We start from the raw sequence: 6,558 nt of genomic DNA, 5'->3' as shown, positions 1-6,558 counted from the left end.
GCTATGTTAAAGGGCAGATTAAATGTGAATACTGCCTTTTACCTGATTGACGTATTATTAAAGCACCAGCAACAACGCTGCATTCAAATTTGTGATGACAACAAAGTGATAAAAACATTGCAATAAAAATCTATAATTGTATTTTCTGTTTTAAATAATGTCCCTACAGTCAGACTTGTTAAAATGAAGTGAGTTAGGGAAACAGAAGCTGCTTAATGGGTTGAACCCAGAATATTGCGGTATGTACAAGTCTCCACATTTGAATATAAACTCTCTTTCTCTCCAGCAATCTGTTTGAGACCCATAATGAAAACGTAGGCACGCTCCAATGAGTTTGTTGAATGTATATAAGATAAGTTGATATGCTTGGCAAATCTGAGATGTGTAGTCCTTCCACTGTGCATAAAACAATTGAGGTGAATCAGTGAGAACTAGTATGTGGTTTTAACGGCAACAACGCTGACTGAAATAGCATCAGTTGTTTCATATTTACATGATCATATCTCCAAAGCTCCAGGTCCTATCTACAGAAGCATGCTGGCACAATGTGCCATCTTATTTCACAGATCACAAAACCTTTTATTTTATATTAAAATCTTAAAGATTTTAAAATGGTAACACACTACTGTTACAAAGGCAGAGCACATTTTCAGATTTAGAGGAGATAAACATTCCAAGGTCTACACAAACTTTAAAAATCCTTGAAAGTGTAGATTTGAGGGGAGAAAAAAAAAGTATTAAAAGCTTTTGAAAATAAATGGATGACCCTGAAAGTACTTGGTTTTTTATTAAAAAGGTAGCACTCAAATTCGTCAATATGCCTCAGCTTTCTGTACCTCTCTCCATCCTAAGATCATCCCTTCACATCCCAAGAAAACTCTGTGATGGATATTTGATGTAGCAGCAGTTTGAAAATGAATAATTTCCCCTATATTCATAGATGAGGAGTAAAAAAAATGAGACCGTCTGTGTCTAATTTTGACTAGTGCTGTCCTATCCCAAAGCAACTTTGAACTTCACAAGACAAGGCCTTGACAGTCACAAAAAAGCTAATATGTAATGCCCAGGTTAGTGTGGGAACCCTGACATTAGATGAACTACCACAATCCCATTTTGACCACAATTCTTCTTCACCATATATTTAGAGAGCCAGGACTTTTCATTACAACATAGCCAGAGGCATCAGAGACAAGCTACTAAACAGCTAGCTTATTTTATGTCCTTCAACCAAATGTGCAAAAATGGTGGTTTGTACATTGCCTCCAATAATAAATAATTTAGCAATGCATTGGCTTGTAATCTCAAAGGAATCATTAGAGTGATAAATGACTAACCATGTGGCCTCAAGTGAGCAGGTGTAGCCCAGAGCTTTGACCTTGTAAGACACAGTTGAAGCAGTGCTGATGGCTAATATTACCTTGGAAAAAGAGGAAAGTATGCAAATGATTAGTGTAATGATAAACTGTGTATATTATGATTCAACAATATTGTTTTGCTCCTTGCAAAACAGTACAAATAGAATTATTTTCCATTATGTTTTGTAGGGAAATGTGCTATAACAAAACCTTTACTGTTTACATTTTGAACTGCTCTGCTATTTTGCATTGGTGAAATGCATTATCAGCATCACATGTTAAATCCTTCTTTTTTATCTCCAGGAGCAAGCTATCTGCATATAAGTAATATCACCCTACTTTGAGCTGTATGATTTTCTGTCATTTCCCCTCAGTTATTCACATTTCCAAAGCAAAGGACTCTCAGTCAAATACCTCAAGGAGAGACAATATTTCTCAAAAGTACTTCCTACAGGCCATGTTTGAGGGTAGTGTAGTGTATTTCATTTCTAAAGATACATCTCGAGAAATCAAATTTAATATTATATGGCAGGATGTCATGCTCACAGCTTTCAATAATCCTGCTTGTATAGTGTATGCAATGCAAACTGATAGAAAGAGCAGAAAGGCTGTAGAAGCACTCGTAGGTCACCCAGTGCAGGGCCTCCTAAAATAATGCATTCAATATCCTGCCAACACCAAATGATACTTTTTCCCCTGTGGAATTGTATAGGTTTATTTTGAATTCATATTCTATTCAATTTTTCCACATAGCATCCACAGAGAAACTAAAAGTTAGCAAAAGGTGCTCTCACTGACAGATTAGAGAGAAGACATGAGAAAATAGCACAAGCAAGATCTGAACCCGTTGTTAAAATGCAATAACAAAACGAGACAACCTTCTCCCCATAAAAGGGTGACTCATTTACATCAGAATTGCTTAACAGGCTCATTTTATTGTGGCACCTTCCTCTAGCATCTATTTTTTTTCAAGGGGAAAAATGAAGTCCAAAAGCACACGCTCACTGAATGGCTGATTTGTCATGGATGAAAGGGATAGTGGAGAAATCTACAATGGCTCCCTGCACAGCAATCACGAACTGGCCTGAATGCGCAGGAAGCCATGCCACCATGACTCTGGTCCAAGCAACTCTATTCAAATGACTACATCCATGTCCCCCTGTAGAAATGGCTTAAATGAGCCTGTTAGCCTTAGAACGAGTCGGAGAGGAAAACAGGACATGTCAACCAGGGAGAGATCAACAGGGAAACAAGAGGAGCATTCGTTTCTGCCTCGGGGAGTTGTACTAGCTAGTACAGTATCCTCTGCTCTCCCTTGCCATGATTTGACAGTCAATGCTGATGCCCCAAAACACAGCTATGTTTAATGAATGAAAGGCAACTTCACATAGTTTTATGTCAAATTTGTCTCTAGGAGTAGAACTTTTTGACTACTTTGTTTCCGCTCCCTTTTAACAGAATTATTTTAGGCCTTTTTCCCACCCTTACTCATAAAAAAAATAACACAGGGAATTGTTTGTTGCACAACAATGAATTATTATTAGAAGCAAAATAACGGCAAGGAAGGTGTCATTGAAACAAAGTCAAAATCTTAACAGTTCATTCTTTCCATCTGTGTTTTCTGAAAATATACGACTGAATGCATGATAAAACACACCACAAACTGAAAATAATTGCTATTTCAGATTCATAGGAAAAATGTGAGTCTGGTCCAAAGCCAGTTCCTTGACATCTCCAAAATAAGATAGTTTGCTGGCTCCCTACTGCTCCTTTTCTGGCAGCAACACTTTGTTTAACTATCAGCTTGACTGCTTTAAAATCCCTTGAATCAAGGTCTCTTAGTTTTGTTGTCACCTGGTCAACAAGCCAATCTTATACCCCATGAAACTAATTTCCCTGTGTGTTAAAAAACAAAAAAACATCTAACATTCATCTAACAGAGCACTGATGCATTGCATTGTTTATCAAATAATCTGTGGGATTAGTTTTTGACATAGTGCTAATTTTGAACAGTGAAAGTGAGCGTGTTGGTGTGAAAGAAAGAGTTGCTTCTTCCTCCCCAAGAGATAAACATTTGCGGTTACCGTGGTGACCGATGAGAGACTGCTCCCCCCTTACCACATAAAGCTTATTTACTATAGCAGCTGTTCAATTTTGCAACACCTACGCCACCGCCTGAAGAAGTGCACCTTGCGCCTTTGTCTCTACCTCAAAGACATATGCATCTGAAAAAACTGCTGCAGTAAGTCCCCACATGCTTAGAAAACAACCTTGAGGTTGCAGAGTATTCAAATTAGGCCTTTTAAAGCAATAATTAGAATTCAGTAGGCCAGCCCTCTTTATTAGAGCATTGGTTTGGAACTTACCATTTAAAGGTTTGTAGTGTTTGTTTTGTTGTTTGTCCGTCCTCACAGGCTATTACTTTGCAAGGGGTTTGCATAATTCTCTCTTTATTTTCTTGGTGAATAATGTCTATCAGAGAACAGGCTGGTAACATTGCAGGGCTTGACAAACATGCATGCACGCATGCACAGACACAGGCACAGACGCAGACACAGACACATTCATATATACACACACACAAAAGAATATATTCACATAACTGCATACTGTCTGTACAGCAAGCATGTTCTTTTGTAATAAATACAAGGAGATAGACCCACATGCACACACGTCTATTTACACACACACACACACACACACACACACACACACACACACACACACACACACACACACACACAGCATTACTTCCCCTTCATTCTGCCACATACACACTCTCCACGGGGAGAAGCTTGAGACGCTAAACTAATAAAGCCAGCATGGTGGCCAATGCAGGGACTGGTGCACTGTTGGTAGCCCCCCCCTAAGTCCCAGCCTCACTTCTTGCCTTTCTTTTTTGTTCTGAAGCACATCATGGCAGGATTTTATCACACGATTGTGCCTCCATCATGTGCAGCCAGTATCCTCGTAGCTAGTGGTTCACCATCAATGCTATGACCTTAGAGACCCACTAAACTGGGTCCACAGTGTGTTAATGAATCACGTTAATAGAGCAAATGAATGAAAAACAGCAGTGTTGTATTAAGTCATGCCATCTTTTTTACAGATGCACACACAGCAAGCAGTTGCTTAAGGGATAGTTAGAAGAAAGCAGTTTAAAATGCCAAGACACTAATGCAATCAAATTATGCTACCTGGCACTGTTTCTGAGATAAGTTCCTGTTTCAGGCAAGGTGGTGGAACATATCAGGTGATAAATAGCGTGATCAATGATGGAAGAGCAAGCCATAATGACAACATGACTGCCATTGTTAAATATTTTTATTACTGTGAATAAATTTAGATGTTAATTTGAAATCTAGCCTTTGGCGAAAAGAACAGTCCAAGGTGCTGGCATTTGTGGCACACCACAGACAGGAGGCACAAAACACACTCAAGGCCTAGACATCATAGGAATTAAAGTCCATGTCATCTCTGAATAACCAGTCCCTCCAGGATTTTGCAATGTCGTTATTGCGCCAATTCACACTAATTCAACCAATCCCTGTGAATATATATATATATATATATATATTTAAAAATCACTTTCACTGTTTTCCGCAACTTCAGTGCAACTTCCATACAAAAGACATCGTAACTTTTAACAAATTCCGGCATTTTGGGCCACAACAATCTAAAAGATGGACTTAATAACAAGCGAGCAAAAGCTCAGATGTAAATCTGCATTATTAAAAGTTTGGAGGATTTAGAATAAAAAGTTGATATCAATCAACTTCAATTATTTGTGTTTTTGCAGCATGTGCTCTTAAATTGTACCCTCTGCACTGCTTGCTATTTCTTAATGACCTGGCTTACCAGTGAGTTAAATGACAAATATGTGTTCAAAAGGAGCTACATGACTCTCAGAAAGAAAACGAAATGCTGAAAAGAGAAATAAAATTAACTGTTTTCTACACCAATGTATTATTGGAAACACTGTCTAAACAAAGGCAAGAGTGGACCAATGGAGCTCTGAAATCATCTTCTACGTCTGTCTTTTCTGCGTAAATGATTTTAGTCAACACAAATTGAACTCTTAAACCTGGCTTTTTGAATGTCAGCTCATCAGAGCTCAATGTTGATTGATGTGTGCAGATAAAGTTCAGAAAGAAGTACTTGTAGTAAAGGGAAGATTATAGAAACGTTTACATGTAATTACATGTACATGTTAATCCAAATATCAGGCATGAAATGAAAGCCACAATACTTACAGTAGAAAGAAAAGAATATTTAGTTCATGTTGAAGCTGAAGGCAAGACCAGGGCGTCTAGCTGTTATGAAAACGGGCTACAAGTTTCTTCTTTAGTGCAAGCTGTGTATCCTTTTTGCCTGGAAGGAAACTATAATATGAATGCTTTATGTATAGGACACAAACTAATTCTTAAGAGCACTTTCATTGCCATTGGGAGTTGTTAGTGTAGTTCATAACTATTCTTGTGGGATGAGCAAACTATAAAAATGTGTTCAACAGCTCATATCACAATCACCCAAAATTGGCCAAATAACATTTATACCATGTAGTTTAATGTGTTTATGTAAGATAATGTACTCCCAATGGTGTTTGGTGTTTCTTTTGTGTTCATCTACCTGAAGTTACATTGTATTTGTAGAATTACACAGATGAAGCCTCAGTATTTTTGGAAGCATGTTTTCCATTGTTCTGATACTGATTACATTTGTGGCATCCTCTTTCCTGACAACAATTTTACCCAAAAATGTAATCACAAAAGCATTATAAAAGCATCACCCACTGTCCAAAATGTCTATCAGAACACAAATGTTTATTGACAGTAAGACATGCAAAAGTGCAACTTGTAGTAATGCCACAGGAATTGCTTTGGCTGTGGCTGTCAAACTTGTTAATGTTGCATGTTTGAGTATAATCCACAGAAATATGTCTGTGGATTATAGATTATAATGCAAACTGAATATTATGGTGTAGAGCCATAGTTGAGCCTTATAGTTAAAAATTAACCCCTGTGTAATCTGTAAGTGTTGTTTTTGAGCTTTTCATCACATTTTCAAGTGAAGAAGTTCTAGAAGTTTCTTCACCATGATGGATGCAGGAGTATTTGTCTCATTACAGTTAAAAATTTGCCATGATCTTCCTAACCCAACCATACAGCAGTTATCATGGGCAGATATTTTTGAAAGTGAGAAT

Source organism: Etheostoma spectabile, chromosome 10 (assembly GCF_008692095.1).
Source record: "Etheostoma spectabile isolate EspeVRDwgs_2016 chromosome 10, UIUC_Espe_1.0, whole genome shotgun sequence".
Classification (NCBI taxonomy): domain Eukaryota; kingdom Metazoa; phylum Chordata; class Actinopteri; order Perciformes; family Percidae; genus Etheostoma; species Etheostoma spectabile.
Note: the sequence above shows the minus strand (reverse complement) of the source record.